The sequence below is a fragment of the Zeugodacus cucurbitae genome, chromosome 2 (genome assembly GCF_028554725.1).
Source record: "Zeugodacus cucurbitae isolate PBARC_wt_2022May chromosome 2, idZeuCucr1.2, whole genome shotgun sequence".
NCBI classification, from domain to species: domain Eukaryota; kingdom Metazoa; phylum Arthropoda; class Insecta; order Diptera; family Tephritidae; genus Zeugodacus; species Zeugodacus cucurbitae.
Genome location: NC_071667.1, coordinates 75,248,539 through 75,267,395, shown reverse-complemented (window position 1 = coordinate 75,267,395; position 18,857 = coordinate 75,248,539). Strand labels below are relative to the sequence as shown.

General features: G+C 36.4%; 1 protein-coding gene across 3 annotated transcripts in view; it reads right to left on the bottom strand.

Moving 5' to 3' along the window:
- The window catches only part of LOC105211383 (hemicentin-1), a 454,397-nt gene that overhangs the window by 199,108 nt on the left and 236,432 nt on the right, over positions 1-18,857 (bottom strand). For 2 of the 3 annotated variants that reach the window (XM_029039671.2, XM_054226375.1), the window contains exon 1: positions 1,924-5,097. The exons of the other annotated variant lie outside the window; for it this stretch is intronic. The gene's annotated coding sequence lies outside the window, so the exon portion shown is untranslated. Of the gene's footprint in view, positions 1-1,923; positions 5,098-18,857 lie in introns of those variants that run through there. 3 annotated transcript variants of the gene reach the window in all.

Below are 18,857 nucleotides of genomic sequence, written 5' to 3'. Positions count from 1 at the left end.
GACCTAATTGAACAATAAACAGCATTTTTGCAGATTAAACATTAATCTCTTAATTTACCATAATAGAAAAATTAATTAATTGCCCAATTAGTATTCAATTGGTATCTTATTCAATGATAGTAAAAGCAAATTGGTCAATTAATATATTTGCAGCTCTTAATTTACAATAAAATAGCACAATTAACTAATTATACAATTATTATTTAATTGACAAGAATCATTCAAAAAAACCTAGGCAAAAATCCCAGCAAAAGAGATTAAAGAAATTTTTAAAAAATGGTGGTAATACCAAATATAGAAAAAAAAACGATAAAACTGAATTTAGAAAAAAATTTAGATATTTAGAAATATATTCGAAATTGGTAGAAAACTACGACCTCAACTGAAAAGAGTTTCAAATTAAGTGAAGAAATCAGGCAAATAAAATCGTTTTATGGAAAAAGAGCAAATAAAATCGACGATATGGCAATGTATCATATCCTCTTTAGTAGTAATAATAGCTGCCACCCCCTTCAGTTTTGAATAAGTATCAAGTTATACTTCTTTTTTTCCTACAAAAAACCAGATTATTTTGAGAAAAAGCTATTCAAAGAGGATTATGCAGTCTTTATTGAAATTCTTGTATTTTTGAGTTATGCAATTATTGCAGTAAAAAGTGATAAACATTGCTTGCCATTTGTTATATTTCGGAAAATTCTTAATCATAACTGGATTTAATGAAAATAATTGATTTTATAGCAGTTAAGTATTTTTGTCGAACAATTCAAGTAATTATATTTGATACAATTAGAAATGAGAGATAAGTATTCGCTATTTTTAAGAACACTATGGAAGCTTCATAAAACGTTTTAGTGACTTATGGTAAATTTATCTGATTTTACAGAGATTTGATATGAAAATTTAGTAAAACCCCTATTGACCGAACGATTGTCGACTACAGCAGCGATTATAAGTGTCGATCAATCGCTCAAACATCGACTGTGAATGCTTTTCAATCGCTTAATTGACAAAAACAAATTTTCGTTAAAAGTTCTTGAATTTTGTCGGTCGATTACACAATAGCAAAGTAAAATACATATAGTCGACTCAATCGAAAAAAAATTATGGTTCAAAATGTTTTACAAACTCTGGTGAAATAAACATTAAAAAACAAATATGTCCCTGCACAGTTCAAGATAGTGTTTCCATTATGTGAGGCAATGGACATGCTAGTATCAATATTTTCTTCAGGTCCATTCAAGTGAAAATCTACAAGATGAAATAATTATCGTATAACCCTGTATGATGACGTGAGATCGCTTTGGTGAGATAACTCTGCCTTGTTTTATTATAGAACTTTTGTGATGGAATAATTTAAATCGAGAGTATTTTCTATTACTATTTTCTTTAAATGATAAAAACTGAATTTTAACATTTCACGCGTCAATATGACCCAACGTCAACATTTTCCGCTTAAAGTCATCTCCAAGTGAAAATTCTGCTAACTACTAAATAAGATTCGCTCAATCCATCAAATCATCTCTTAAAATCCAGAACTTATCCACCCTTTCTGACTTCGTATTTAATTTTCTAAAGCAATATATAATCTACATAATTCAAAGCAATGTTCGCAATGCAAAAACAACAACAACCGCACTCAACTACTTTCACAGCAGCAAATAACCACTTCAAAGTGCTGCTTGCTGTTGACTAATTATTATTAGCTTTGTGCTTTGTGTGTGCTTTAGGAAATACGGGCGACCACAGCGCATAAAATATTCAAGCATTTTACTGCGCTTTTAGCGTACACACGCTGCCTAACTGTGGGCTTTTATGGGAGCAGGCACTAAGCGCAAGGCGCCATAATTACAAAAACAATTTGCATACATGATGTTGACTACATATACTACTTACATATAAACATAACGGTAAAATGGCACTCACCAAATGCACTCAGCTGTACTCTTGTTTTTGTTGTTGTTGTTACTGTTGTAGCATAATTTATTTGTTATTAGTTTCACTTTCGTTGAGCACCACTTTGACTGACTGCCACACTGAGCCGAGTGTGGATCAGCAGCCTGACCACCAAACGCAATCGGCCAGTTGGCCACTACACTAATCACTCGCACACAAATTGTGATAAATTGAAATTGTTGCATGCGGCGGGCACGCGCGGTCAGCCACACTCTACGGCACCAACAACAACGATATTGTTGCAATGTTGCACACAAATTTTAATGCGAATTTTATTGAAGCTGACAAATGCCAGGAAGGCGGCGCACCGCTTACTATTTACTTATTTTTTACAACAAATATTTTTTTGTTTTTGTTGTTGTTTTTTTTTTTGTATGTAACGAATATTAATGATTTTGTTGCAACAAGAAATTGAAGAAGTAAATACCGTTGAACTTCAGTTAAGCACTTTTTATGTTAAATAACGGTAAATGGGTCGTGTGGCTCTATATATACACACAAATGTACCGTTATTATGTATGTGTATATGGGCTTTAAGCCAAAATTCGCTCAAATTGTATTTATTCAAGCCCCACAATGCTTATCAGCCGCTTTTTCGGCTCGCTTTCTTTTTTATTTATTTTTATTTTTTTGGTTTCTTTTCTTTTGGGGTTTCTTTTCACTTTATCTACACTTATTTATTTATTTGCAGTCACTCAAAACACTTAGGAGACCGTAAGGCGCACTAACTTTGCCAACCGTTTATATGTGCTACACATATGTTGTTGTAGTTGTTGTTGTTTTTGTGGGTTATTTGGGGATAGTCCGTGTGTCGTTGGTTACTTATACGCATCTGTAAGGTATGTTTCATATATTTAGTTGCTTCTATACACTTGCCTAAAAATATATATATACACATATATTTATTGTTGTTGTTGCCTTTCATGCATTAAACAGGCTATTAGCAAACTGTTTAACGATACAGACTTTTTGACTTTGATTTTTGGTTTTGGCTTTTGATTCACATTAACTTAATGTACATATTTATAGTAGTTGTTATTATTGTTGTTGTAAGCTTTAATGACAAGTTGTTTTTTTGTTGCTGCCCACAGCTTCCTTCACTTATTTCTATTTATAATTAGTTTTATTTTTTATTTATTTATTTGTTTTTGTTGTTGTTTTTCATACATAATTTACTTTGTGCCCCAATTTTTTTTCTTACAGCAGCATCAATGCGCTCTCTTCTCCTCACCACTCCACTCTACTTTGGCGCGCGTGTTTATTTTTACGCAAACGAGTATCTCACACACACACACACTTCGCTCCGCTTCGCTTTTCAAATTGGCGCTGGCATACGCATTTAGACGCGTCCATATCGCGGCGACACAGCGCCTTCACCGTTAGCAAACACATCTGAGCAACGAGAAGTTGGCTAGAAGCTCAGACACACACGCACTCACGCACTGAACTTTCTCGTTGGCGGCAGCTGCTGTGCCTGTGACCTGCCTAGCACTGAGCAGGAATTTCGCCTATTTAGCGTGGAAACTTTCAATTTGAATGTTGTTGCTTTTATTACGTCTACTTCTTCGCCTTTGCACCGAAAATCACACAATAAACATTTTCACTTTCACACGCGCACACACAGCGACACCCGCGCGCGCGCCCGTTTGTATGCTTGTATGGTTTGAGTTGTCAAATTTTGAAGTCACGAAAAATATTGTTATAGAGCACGAAGCACAGCTTCCGTTGGAGGTGAAGGCGCAGGCTGCTACATACACTAATAACTGTTTGTGTCAACACAATTACCGTTAGTTGCAAAGGTCCATAAAATATAAATATTTTTCTTATTAGACCTTCGATTTTTTATTAGACTACAATTGCCTTACCGCACCGCGCTCACAAATCGCACTAACGCTAATAGTAGCGCTACACCGTAAATGTTCCGGTAAGCAATGCGTTATTGAAAATTCTTTACCGTATCGCCGTGTCGCATACGCACGTTGTAACGGAGACGAGCCACGAATTTGAACTGAGATGCACGAATCTCCCAGCAGATACTTTTTGTGATATCAACAACATATTTACATTCGGCGACGGAGCGCCCACACGACACGACACAACAGCTGCGCGACGGCGACGCAGGCAGCGCCGCGCTTGCCAAGCGGAATGCGTACGAAAACGAAAGCAACAGCAGCAGCGACGCCCGAATGCACAGCAACAGCGAGTTAACAGCGACAGCAGGGTATGTTAATACGAAGGAAGACACACGAGAACTCGGCTGCGCTGCCGACGACGACGACGTGCGCCTGTATGCTGACGTTTGCTTTGTGCGTGCTTCTGTATGTGTGTGTGTGCGTGTGCGTCGTCACGACTACGACGACGAGTGCGTTGTGTGCAAATGTTTACTTCGTGTTTTGTTGACTCGTTTTTCTCGATTTTCATCACTGTTTTTCACTTAATTTTCCGCTCACAATGGCACATGACCAGCATTAACTTCGTCGTACTGCGGCAGGCGATGCGCACGCCAAACGGCTGATTATAGTCGTTTGTATATATGTGTGTGTGTATTTTGATATGCAACATTTCTGTTCCGACTCATTGGGATGCGTCGTTCGTCACTGTTAAGCCAGTGAACTTGGAAGAATGGCAATCGTTAGAAGTTCTCTGCTGTTGAGCGCTTTATTTGGTGGTAGCAACACTATATTTGCTTTGGCAACAATGTTGCTGCAACATTTGTGGCATTTGTAATATATAATATGTTGTGGAAGGCAAAATGTGTCGTGAGCATTACACTCAGTATTCTCTCTAATAATGTAATGTCTTAACAGAAACGAATAGTTTATTTTGCAGTGAATAGTCGCTGTTGATAGAGTCTGTTACTGGAGAAAACATCAATTAAGATATTCTGATTACAAACAATCATATTTGCAAGGATAACAAGGAGTTGTCTTTTACTTCAAATTCAAATATTTTTTATTCTCATTATATAGAGTGGGTGTCCTTTATTTAAAAAATGGCTGCTTTATCAGAACATAATCCATAGACTTGACCTACCCCAATAAAAAGAAGCCTAACATAGTCACATGACCGAGGTTGCCAATTAACAATCCTTAATTGGGTTGGAGAAAGTTTGACCAATAAAGTGATAGCTTTCCGCCATGCATGGGTGTTTTTTTAGAATGTGGTTTTCAAGAAGAAATCAAACGCATGTAATATAATATTATGGCAAAGAATTTAGCTTTATTATTAAAGGATAAGGGTTTTCCATTATATTTTAAAAATAATACCTTAACTTAACCTTTCTATAAGGTCTTAAGCATTTCTGTCAGCAATTTCAGAATTATTGAAATTCCAAATGCGACAGTTTTGATTATTTACATTGTACCTCTTAAGTCAAATTTAGAGCATGGTTTGGATATACATTTCAAAGATTTTTCAGTTCATTAGAGGTTTGCAGAACAAAATCTAAGTGATCGATTGAGACTTGATACTTGCGATACCAATGAGATCAAAATGTGTCTCATCAAAGAAAAGGAAAACTTAAGAAAATCCTATCGACTCAAATTTGTGTCTCCTTCGTGAGCGACTAATCACCAAGGACGCTTCTGGGGATGAATTAAAATTGCCAATATTAGATTGGGCTCTATTATTGTTCCTCACAAAAGGGGAACACACTTAGACTATAAGACAGAGTCCTTTTTGAAGCGAGAAAAAACCCCTTAGATATTTAAACTCGACAAAGCGCCCCGAACATACAACAGTTATTTCCACCTCGTCTACTTCCAGACAACTTCTTCAGAGCGATGAAATCAAACCCTAATCAAACCCAAACCTCGTGGATGCCGATGGGACCAGTTAGAATTCCCTAGATAAACTTGATACAAAAGTCTTATACATCGGCCGCCTTTTAGGAGGTTGACGAAAAATATTAAACGTCTTGGTTAAAACGGAACGCACTCTTTGATTGAGATACATATCGGCTCATTGACTTATTTTTTATATATTATAGAAAATACGGGTATTAATTTGCAAATCAAAAATAATTTAGATGACCGAGAAGTTAAGAAAATATATATTTTAGCGAACCTTTCGTAGTAGATAAAGTTACAATTCTGATGAAAACTTTTAGTGAGTAGGTGAAATTCCTCTGAAGGTGTACTATAATATATTTTATATTTCAATTCAGCCATCCAAACATCTGTGTTTTCTATATATTTTAATATCATACAATATTTTGCATTTCGTATGATCACTTTACGCCACAAAAAAGTTTTAATGCAGCCATCACATATAAAACCCTATTAAATAATTTTTATTTTCCTTAATTAACCTTAATTAAAGGACAAATCTCTCATAGATTTTCTAACGCACTATTGAGACAGAGCTGATTGATAACAGGCATTTACCGGGTTCTTTTTATAACTGGTTCTCTAATGAATATAGATTTGTTTGTCATTAAACAAAAATATGTATGTTCTGTCTTAACCCACGAATCAACTTCTTAATTCTGTAAAATTTCCATTGTTCAAAAACTCGCGCTAATGAGACGAACACTAAAACCAAAAAAAAAATGCGAATCTAGAGGTACTATAGGCTAAGTGAAAAGATTTTTATCTGATTTGTAATAATTTAATGCAACAACTGTGGTTGCATGACGCAGCAAAAGTCAAATCTCACGAGATACTATCGAAATTCACGGGAATTCCATGTGCAGACATAGATACAAACATACAATACTAGAATTCTGCATATCTACATATACATATGTGCTGCCTAAGCAACGTACGCAGCCGCAGTGAGCAAAATTGAATGGCCACATAAACAGGGGCTTAACTTTGGGGCGATTGTGACATTGCAGATGTGCCATACGAGACAACGAGCGCACAGCCAACCGAACAAATGCACCCTCGGGACTAACGCCAAACACTTTCCCACTGTTACATGTGTGTGTGTGGGTTCACTCGAGCCAGACATGCGTTGCAGACTCGCTATTGCATCTAAGTATGTGTGTGTGTATCAGAGCCTGATTAACAAACAGGGATTTAGCCGCTAGATTAGATGTGTCTATATTTTGGGCGTTAATGAGCACACAATGCGCCGCTTGACAGATAGTCAATTGAGTCAATGACATTGCCGATTAGTTCACCAAACATCGAGTGTAGCGTGTGAATTTGTTGGCGCTGAATCAATGTCGACATCGTCGTCTAATAGAACTGGAGAAGTGTTAAATATATGGCCTTTTAGTCTGAGAGGTGGTACGAATGTTTGTTTGAATCTCTTTTTAGGTAAAAAAATGGGGCAAATGTCCTCGCCAAAAATTCATGGCGATAACAATAGTTATTACAAAGTAAAGCTTGTAATAAAGTAGGTAAAAGTCAGGTTACCGAAACTTTTAAATTGAACCGACCGCTTGTGAAATCATCGTTCGACTAATAACTCGAATTTAATTCCACCCGCTTGGAGTAAACCTTTTCCTCCATATATAATCGATGAACGACTTTTTATCATACCAATGAAAACCTTCCCATAAATGAAAAAAAAAATAAAATTCTCTCTTGTCTTCTTTTAAAGATATATTAATATTTAATATCACTAATTAACAACAACAATTATAATTTCCCTCCCTAAATATTAACAGACTAAAACTAATACTCCGACTCGATAATCCTGTGACCCATCAATATGAGCAACGCCGCATCCTCCTTTTCGAATGGAACAACCAAAATCTCTGACTGTTGCGAACCTAAACGAGGTGTTGAAGACCGTCGATCTGCGTGAATTCTCATTTCCCATTCGCTGTAATCAATCGCTTCATTATTATTGACATCTTCTTCTATCAATTCCGTGAAGTCTTGTGCCGCACAGAAGCGTTTGTAGAATCCTGGTTGGTTAAGCTCTGTGATATCTTCATTCTTTTCAGTTGTGATTATTGCGCTGTATTTAGCTATATGTGTCAATGTGATTTCGTAGGGTGCCATACTTTTGAAAGATTTCTTATATAATTTACTACTAAGCTTTTGGATGTTTGCTCCTCGAGTGTTTGTAGTTGTATGACTTTTGCTCACCTGTGTTGATCTTTTTATAGTAGAAATTTTGTTGATGGAAACAGGTAAAAAAGGTCCAGTAGTTAAAGGCGTAACCTGTCTTTTGTTGTGCATAAAATATGTACCTGCATTTCAGGTAGGATCCTGAAACCCAGCGAACCTTTATGATACTCTATCTATTGTTCTCCAACATCTCAACTGCTAGTTAGATCGAATCAGTGTTTATTCTGGAATTCTGTGCATGAAATCGGGAACCGTCCAGATTATAGCTTTAATTCCGAAACATGAAAATACTCAAAGGCAGCTGGCAAAATTATTACGTGTATATTTCGAAATTCATCGCATTGTGTCTCTAGCGATTCGTCGAGAAGTCTTAGTTTTAAGAAAATATAATCCCAAGAAATAAATATACATTCAATTCGCTCCGATAAATTTTATAAATTTCCTTTCTGTATCTGGAATCAAGTGGACGGAACCATTTCAAGTAACGGATCCTTATTTCGATCTAGAGATTTAGTAATATGTGAAGAGAGGTTAAGATTAGGTATTTGACAAAGCCTCGACTAAAACTCATCATAGTTAGAATTTGTTATTCTCCAAAACATTTCCTGAAGCAATGCTTTATTAATTTAAAATAACTCGAAAATGTGAGAATAAAATAAAGTTGCCAACTAAAGCAATTCCCAGCAGCTGGTTCAATTTTTTTTTAAACCGAACTCCAGCTACTTTGTCTCTGCCGATCCCTTGTCATATGTGGGTAAAACGAGGTGTCAAAACTGCGGTTGTTGTCTGTGGAGCCAAAACCAACCGGAAAACTAAAGCGCACACATACGCGCGCACACCCACAGCCTATATATATAAATAAATAAATATTTAAAAGCACATACAGACACATATATATATGAACTAAATATATAAATGTGTATGTGCAACATTGCGGTCCACACGTGTGTATCCTTTCGGTTGTTGTGTTGAGCCAGTTGGCTCTTTAAGGTGTTTGCCATGTTGTTGTTGTTTCGTTTTTATTCAAATTATGAACATCATCTGGTTCACTCAATTCTCACATTCTAATGGGCGTACACCCCGGCTCCACACAAATGTTACTGTCCGTCCGTTGAGGCAGCAGCGCCATATTGCATGTTATTGCTGACGTAAGGTGGCTATTTCTGAAAGCGAATTCTCCATATTTCATGAGTTCGCATCTGAAGTTGATGACTGTAGGCTGTGCATTGTGATGTTTGTGTGTGGGGTTAATAAATTAGGTATTAGTTTAGTTGGAAATTTCATCAACAAAAGCTACCTTTAAGCAACTTTTTTTTTTTCTAAATAAGAGGAACTATATAAATATATAGAGGTAACTGGCAACAATGAGCGATAGAAGAAGGGAAATAGAGCACGCTATATTTCTATCCTGATAGAAGTTGATCAACTGGAAGGCAAATGCGGATTAGAGAGATATGATATATTAAAGGTAGAAAAGAAGAGATAATCCTTATGCCAACAATCCTCCTTTTTCTTTTATGACTTTCCAACGACTATCTAAGAGCTCACCAACGATTTTTTAGACTGACTTTCGAACTTTACACAACAAAAACTTTCTGCATTGGTTCACCCATCATCTTACAGATTCTGTGAACAATTAGGTGGCTCGGTACTAACATGAACTCGAACAAGGTACTTTTTCATGAACATATAATACAAGCCCACGATTACATATGATTTTGAAAGTTGTTTTGAATATTTAAAGGAGTTTTGGCAGATTGGCTATTACGATTATTCACACCCCAGTTTTAAGAAACTATTTCTCAGAATTCTTATATCAAAAGAAATAAAAAAAAAACAAAAATGTATAAGAACCCTTTTTTTGGAGATCCTACTGAAATTGCTTGTTCAGAATTATCCGAGGCGCTTTAAATTCATAACTTCTAATCAGGACCTTTTATTTTAGAATCCATAACTTGAGGCTTGAGAATATTTTTTGCGGTCCGCATCCAGTTAATCAAGGGTTCTGATGATCAAGAGCCCCCATCTCCGAAACCGAGTGTGTTATTTGGTTGCCTGTCACTCAGAACATTCCAAACCAAGCTAAATCTAAGACATATTATATGAAGAAAATATCTCACAAACTGTATCTGAGGAAGCTTAAAATATAACATATAACTCTTTCATTTTGAATATCTTCAAAACGAACCCAATGTAAAACCCAGAAAATGTTTCGATTTAATTATTATAGAATTTTCGAATTTTTTTTTAAAGAAACAGATTTATAGATTTCAGAACTTATAATAAAAATAAGATCTAAATGAGATATATTACCATAATAATCTCTCCTCTTGTGACGACATCTTTTTGAAAGTTGGGATGATGGTAATACCGATCGGCCTTTTATATGTTCAATCGAAACGAGACTGTTATCAGTGCAATTCAATACAAACTAAGGAGAGAAAGAGAGAAAAACTTGAGCCAATCAGTATTTGCTAAGGAGAGGAAGAGAGTACAACTGAACAACAGTTCAACTAAGGTTTCGCAGATTAAAATAGATTTAAGCTCGGTATGAAGGTTGAGCAACTGTTGCCGTTCAGTCCGAAGGAAATTATTAGAATTAACCAATCATAATCTAGTACTCTTAGTTTTTCATAAAGAAAGAAAGGAAAGCAAATAACTACTATAAATAAAGCTTCTAAGAACCTTACATAAAAACATTTCAAAATAATGAGTTTCGCCAGCAAATTTCAAATTTAATTTATTTCGGCGCCTCGTAGGTTTTTCTCAGAAAAATAAACACAAAGAAGAGTGAAAGACTAAAGAAGCATATCGGACATCATCAAAAACATATTTTAATACATTCCAATTCCTTTCTACTAGCTTTCTGCTTCCAAAATTTAATTAGTGCCATAAAAAGCGTAAATTAAAATTTAATTTCCCGAAATTTATTATGCCGACAATAAATAAAGTATAACACTATGGCCAACAAGAGCAAGCACGAACAAGCTAATCTTTATGCTAATAAAATAATAACAAAAACAAAAGAAAAAACAGTTTTATTCCTGCCCTAAGCCAAGGTTAATGCACTCCAAGCGACTACATAGTATACCGTTCAGTGTGACGACCACCAGCATATGGAGTCAATATTTAATAGCTGCTTTCGTACGAAATTTATAGAATGACAGCTAAACAATGCACAGCTGGTCAAAGAGCTGATTGGCTTCTGATTATCTTTGTTGCGCTAATTAACAGCCTTCAGGGGCATTTTTGGCTAATTATGGATAATTGATCGCCTTTAACATTGCAGCAGCACAGCAACAGCCGCGGTAGTGGCAGCGATGGCCAACAACAACAACAACAATAATAGTAAGCATATTATAGAAGTCAACAAACGCACACGCGCGTACGCTCATCACACACACACGCACGCACACAGCGATGCTGTTAGGAGAGCGGGGGGGAAAAGGTAACAGTGATAAGAAAAAGGACACTGGACACTGAGGTATTTACTACTAACTGGTATGCGATGAGTGCATGTGGAATATGCTGATGATACATCTACGTACATACTATATATACCAATTATACCCTGTAGGAAAAAAGCTAGGATTTCCTTTCGGCACTGTAGGAATTTTATATGATTCAGATCATTTTGGTCGAGGTTAGGGCGTTCTTCAAGTTCAATTGATGTTATGACAAGATTTTTCTTATCAGAAATACTTTCGAAGACCTTTCGGATTATTTTGGTCGAGGTTGGGGTGTTCTTCGAGTTCAATTGATGTTATGACAAGATTTTTCTTATCAGAAATACTTTCGAAGACCTTTCGGATTATTTTGGTCGAGGTTGGGGTGTTCTTCGAGTTCAATTGATATTATGACAAGATTTTTCTTACCAGAAATACTTTCGAAGACCTTTCGGATCATTTTGGTTGAGGTTAGGGCGTTCTTCAAGTTCAATTGATGTTATGACAAGATAATTCTTCTCAAAAATACTTTCGAAGAAATTTCGAACCATTTCGGTCGAGGTTGGGGTGTTCTTCAAGTTCAATTGAAATACTGTCGAAGACCTACCGAGTAACGTAGTCTAATTGAAAATACCTTCCGTAATCATCATGGAATCCATTTCAGGAAAATTTTGAAACCACAATTCTCAAGATGGCAATCTTAACTCTCCAAAAAAAACGTCAAAATATTTGTAGATTAAATGAATCGAAATTTAAAGGAATTTTTAAACTATTTCCGGCTTTGAGGAGATTGTATTCTTTACCTTTTGAATATGAATCTGACACCTTGAGCTCTCAGTAACTCGATGAAGTTGAGAGTAATTTTGTTATTGGCGATAGATAATTCCTCCGGTTTTGCAACAGTTCCAAGCTAACTTAGCAGATAATCGATAAAAAAATATAGTTAAAAAGGGAGTTTAAAAGACCTGGACTATTTGAATTTTCCTACAGGCCACTGGATTCCCCTGCGGACCACTCATAACACTTCTCTCATCGATAGCTATCTAAAGGCACACAAACACACCTCACACGCTCACTCACCAACACACGTGTCCCCCCGAGCATGTTGACTGACAACAACAGGGGTGAGCAGTATTAGAAGCGCACACATTAGAAGTAAACGTATGTGTGTCAGCGTGTGCGCGTGCCCCCTGCGTCATTTCATGTCGCAACACCGTAGTCCTTATGTGTAACGCTCGATCGCTTGTACGTTCACCTAACAATTCCCCTAACGGCAGATTCAGACTAAAATGACACAGGACGAAGTCAATGAGCAGGGCACCAAACAGAGTGCGAACAAATGTGCTCTCAGCTATCAAGGTGTGTAGTGAGTGTGTGAGTGCCATGAGCAACACAGGGACATGATACGTCGCACTTTCCCTGCCCAACAACATCTGTTTTATTTGTGTTGTGTTATTCAATAAGTTTGTGTTCCATACGCTTTGCGATGCATAATTTTTCTACAAAAACACATATATTTGTGTTGTTGTTGTTGTAGTCTAGTTTACAACTAAGTATTGTTTTCACTTCACCACTTTTTTTGAAGTGTATGACGACGAGGTGCCAAAGGACATGTATGCTCACAAGCGCATCCACAAACACATATACACTCAGTCACACAGATGACGCTCTCGTATGTCACGCTGACAGGCGCACAGTTTTAAACGCCACTGTCAGTCGTCAGCAACGCAGCACCACAGTGCGCCACTATGTGCTATGTGCGCCAGTGAGGACGCACCGCCTGCCGACTGCCTGACTGCCTGGTTGACGTCAATGCAGCGCGCTTCGATTGTGTTCACACCTACGCGCCAGCGCCGCTGTCCACTTGCAGTCAAAGTGTGAAAAATGAAACCACTGAATTTTTAATGAGGAAACAAAGGATAAAAGGTGTCGCATTCATTGATTGAATGGCTGTGGAGCCCGCTCGCGCGCCTGTCATTTGAAAAGCGAATAAATATGTTTTCTCGGAAATTTATTGTTTGCAATTTTTATTTTTCAATCAATATTGTATAATAATAAATAAATACAGAGCTGTATTTATTGCAGGGGAAAAAGTCACTGGAAATATTGTTGTGAATGTATGGATTTAGCGTTCAATCGGTTATATAGTAGCAATTGTATACCTGTCACAATAGCAGAGGCTCGCTTACTGAACAATGTGGCAAGTCTTTTGTGAGAAAGAGAGAGAGAGAGAGAGAGAGAGATAGTTATATCCAGAGGGAAAGATGTTAGAAAAATTAGATAGTAGGGAAGGTCCTTGGTTTGAGCTACTTCGAAATTTTCGTTTTAAAAACCCTTACTTTAGATTGAATTAAGTCTTTTTTGCCAACCGGACAGTATTTCGTATAGCTTTGGTTCTGTCGATCACTCAAAGGTGTTAGAAATATTCACTAATTGATTTCGGAAGCTTTCCACATCAAGTACTGGATGAGCTCCTTAGCCTAGTAAGATTTAAAAGGGGTTTCATCCGAATAAATGCTAAGCAGTTTGACGAATGGGATGCTTGGTTTTAATAAATCCAATTGGAGCTCCCTAATAATAAATAGTTTTTCAAACAGGACGCTACACAAGCAAAAGATCTTTTGACTTTTAACTTCATTAAGGTTTGTCATTTCATCATTGAAAGATATACGACCCAACAACGAGTCAAAATTATTAAACTTCACTACCAAAATTCGGAGTAAGTGGTCTCAACGCCACGTCCAATTTATGGTCATCATAATCGTGGTGTCAAATCGTTGAGCATCACTTGTCGTTGTGGCGAATTTTGCGATTTGATTTTGGACTACATCCTTACAAGATCAATTTGACGCAAGATCTGAAGCCGCTTGACCACCAGAATCGCCGTATGTTCGTGATTTGAGCTGAGCAACAACTTGAAAATGATCCGGATTTTCATCGAAAAATCATCTTCAGCGATGAGGCTCATTTCTGGCTGAATGACTTCGTCAGTAAGCAAAATATGCGTTATTGGTCAGACAGCAATCCACACGTACTCCATGAGACACCATGCATCCCGAAAATATAATAATACGGTTTGGTGCGGTTTATGGACCGGCCACATAATTGGCCCGACTTCTTCCGTGATGATAAAGATCGGCATGTTAATGTGAATGGGAATCGCTACCGCTGAGTGATAACCGAATATTTTTAGCTCGAATTGGATGATATGGACTTGGACAATATGTGGTTCCAACAGGACGACGCCACAAGCCACACAGCGAATGTCACAATCGATTTATTGAAAACCAAATTTGGTGAACGTGTTATCTCACGAAATGATCATGTCAATTAGCCGAGTCAATTGGGCCAGTCAATTGGAGCCTCGATCGTGCGTTTTGACGCCGTTAGACCATTTCCTATGGGGCTACGTGATGTCTATGGTCTATGCCAACAAGTCAGCGACGATTGGTGAACTTCGTACGAAAATCGAACGTGGAATTGCTGCAGTATCGGCCGATTTATGCTTGAAAACTGTCGAAAATTGGGTTCAGTGTCTGAACTTAAATTGAGTTTTATACATAAAGGCATCAAATGTACTTTCACAGGAATAAAAAATTTCGTTTTTGTTTTATTTAAAAACTTGAAAACTTATTGCAAAACCCTTTACATTTGTAGGTATTTAATATTATTTTTACCGGAGCTCTCTTAAGGCTTAACAAACCTATTTGAATAGTCATTGGAATATGCCGACCTCATTAGTCTAAAATTATTCAATGATGAGACGATCTACCAAGTGTTCTTAGAGCTCTCTTCCTTCAACATTTGTTGTCTTCACCTTTCTTCGGAACTCTTGCAACACTGTCCTCTCTTTAAACCCGAACAAAATATCCCAGAAGCACAAGTCAGTCTTAAATTGTGCATTTAAATGAATAAAGCAATGAACAATTTGAGGTTATGTTGGCGCAGCATTAGACAATATCCTGTGGCACTCAGCTGCCAGCGACTGTCTAATCTGCAAATACCGCAATAATTATTGTCAATGATTTATTAGCGAACCGCAAGCAGATTAGCGAGCTAACGTTTGATTGTTTAAGGTGAGGTAACATAAAATATATCTGAGAGTATTATTGTATAAGTAGCTAAGTAAATTATATTTAAATCGTCAATGACGTCACGCCGAAATTGAGACGTCTGCACTTTAAACAAAAGTTTAAATTTTGTTCGCAGATATAGATTAGCATTAATCGAGTTCCTCAGCGATTGCAAACCGGCAGAAAGAGCAACACAGTGAGTGCAAAAGCATAAAAAGCATAGCAACAAAGGAAAACTACACGTTTTTAGAAGTAAAACAAAGCGAGTGTAAAAATTTAAGAAAAAACGGTAAATTTCACTTTCGTTTGCTTTGGCGGGCTTTGACACATCGGCTACGGAGCTACGTTGGTTGGGTGCGGCGCATTGTGCGGGCGACGACAAATGTTTGCACTTTTTCTCGCTCGCCACTTCGCGCTTTGTGTACGGCGCTTTTTTCCGCTCCATATTCGATTGTCTTTTTCATTTCATATACGCTTTGTTGTTGTTATTTTTGGTATTTTTTTAATTTTTCTGCATTTATTCTTTATTGCTTTCATTCTTCGACTGTAGTTGGCATTGACGGCGCCTCAATGTTGCTGTTCCTGTGGCTGATTTATTCCCATTGTTGTCGCATTGTATTGTTGGCAGTGTTGCCATTGTTAACGGAAATGCAATCGTCGTTTTTTGCTCGCTGCTTTTTTTATCGCTATTGCGTTGGCAAAAATGTCTGTGTGTGTGATCCAACCATGTGGAAAATATGGAGATTATCAATTTGATTGATAAAGTGGACATTTTTATTTTCTGAAAATATTCTACGCTTTCCTATGCTTGGAAATTGTGTGACCAGCTTTGGCTATAAACATAAAAATAAGTGCGTCGAATTTATGGTTTGTGTCATTCTAGTTTATGAAATATAAATATTTTTTAATTAAATAAAACTATGTATTAATGATTTATTTACATATTTTTGGTTAAAATACTTCGGTATGTTTATTTGAAACATTTGAAAAATTAAAAATATTGATGACAGAGTTATTAATTAGTTGAGCAATAAAATTTTCAGAATTTTGATGAAAATACCTCAGAATGTTTATTTATGATTTCGAGATCCCGAAAAATTTCTATATCCATAGATTAACTTATCGGAGTCCCGACAAATTTTGAGTCTAGTTTCCTATTGATGGCAGAGTTTCCAAAAACAAATTTTTGTTGTACCCAGTTTTATTAATATTCCATCGAGGGTTTTTCTTCCGTAACCATGTTATTCTTTTAACTCGTCTCCACTCTCGAAGCTCACTCAAACTCATTTATTTCGCATTGTTTGTTTTTTTTTTTTTTGTATGCTTGCTTCACAATTTATTTATTGGATTTTAATTTATTTGCAATTATTACTTTTAATTAATAGCAACAATTTAGTATTGTTGAATTTTGTGTGGTGTGATAATATGTACATATGTATGTATATTAGGGTGGTACGTCAAGTCGGATAATAGATTTTCGTCAATTCTCTCTCTTAATCAGTTATAAAAAGCGTGAATTTTAATTATCGTTCAAAGATATTATTATTTTTTTTTTTTAATTTAATGCTTGATGAAGAGATGATTAAAGAAATATGAACTCTTCTCCATTTATGAGATATGAGACGTATATGAAAAAAAGTTGAAATTCCAACAGAAAGATTTTTAATGCATTTAGGAACACCCTAATACTTAAGTCAGTAAGTGGTTCCAGAGAATTTATTTCCATATTGTTTGAAGTAACTTAAAGCATGCGAAGTTCAAAGGCACAATAAATAAACAAAATATTGGTAGGAGATTCTTAATGGAACTCATACTTTTAACTTGAGTATAACAGATAATATAATCGTTCTCTCTCTTCCTCTAATCTTCAAATTCACCATTTGGGCTGTCAGTCTAAGATTGTTCACAAGAAATTTCAATCAAACACCAGTTTAAAATATAACTTGAAGGAATGAACACTGTTTTGATGAATGTTTCAGGATCGTAATACCGCAGAGACTTTCATTAATCGGAAGGCGTGTAGTACCACTAATATGAAAATTGTAATAATTTGTCTTTGGTTAACTTTCAAGAACCTAGTTTGATATACGCCGGTCCAGAAATAGACGAATCGTACCTTCTAGGTGAACAAGAAATCCGTCAATCGAGTGTGTGAAATCGTCCATCTACATCCATCATGAGATAGTTTGCTCTATTCCTTAGTTACTCTCTAATATTCATTATGGAATATATTGCAAAGATCGTCAGATCCAGCTGAAATAGAGGGAAGTTCGTAACTCCTTAGTAGAGTTCTCGATTAGTGATTTTTTGTCGAAAAAAAGGTTTGCTGTGTTTTTTTTTGTTTTTTTTTTTTAGAACCAGATGATTTGGCTTGAATATTTAGATATTAACCGCCACAATCCTAATTAATGAATTATGAGATCCCAAAGAACTGGCGATTTTAGCTCTCGAAGCGGGATCCATTGGCTCAGTTCTTTAACATATTCTAAGTAACCCTAATTCTAGTAACCCCAGAAAGTTGTATTCTCAAATTAAACTATAGACGAGCTTTGTATCGAACTAAACTCTCTGCCAGCAGCTTAATAATCTCTCACTCTGCACTACGCTTACTTTAATACGAAATAAACAATATTTGTTTCCATTTTGTCTAAACAAGCATATTTCCAAGAAGAAAAACAAAATGGAAATATAAGAAGGCAAATCAATGGCACAGCGTTCTTCAACAGAAACGAAAGCAAACTTGTATATATGTGTGTCAGATTGCATGTATATATGAGTAGATGTCCATCTTCTCACTGCACATTGGCTTACTTGCTTGCCAGCTAGTTTGTTGCATAGTAAAGCTGCATAAGTTGTTGGACAATATTGCAATATTCGCGTGCGCTATAATGTAAACGGAAACATTATTAGAACAAACTGTTCGATATTGCAAACAATGCCATAGAGAATACTTTTGCCGGCTGCGCTGTTGGCTGTTGTGTGTTGACGTTGTTTACAATTTTTCTCTCAACTCGCTTCATAACACACAATTGCATGCTAATAAATACAAGAATAAGTATATTATATAAAGGACCTGTTGGGAAATTAGAACTGCAGTGGGAAGTCGAGACTTGAAAGTCGATTGATAACTAAAGAAGAGAAAGGAATAGTTTTTGAGAGAGAGAGAGAGGGAGAAAGAGGTGAGATGTAGTAGGTCCCAGAGGTAGAAGGAAGGAAAACTAGTTCTACTGAAGATACTCCTTTAAAGCCTTACCACTTTGCATGTAATTACCAACTAGTCCCCAACAGGTTACTTAGCACGAATTAACAGTCGTTAACTCAAAAACGGACATTTGAAACTGCTGAGAACAATTTTCTTG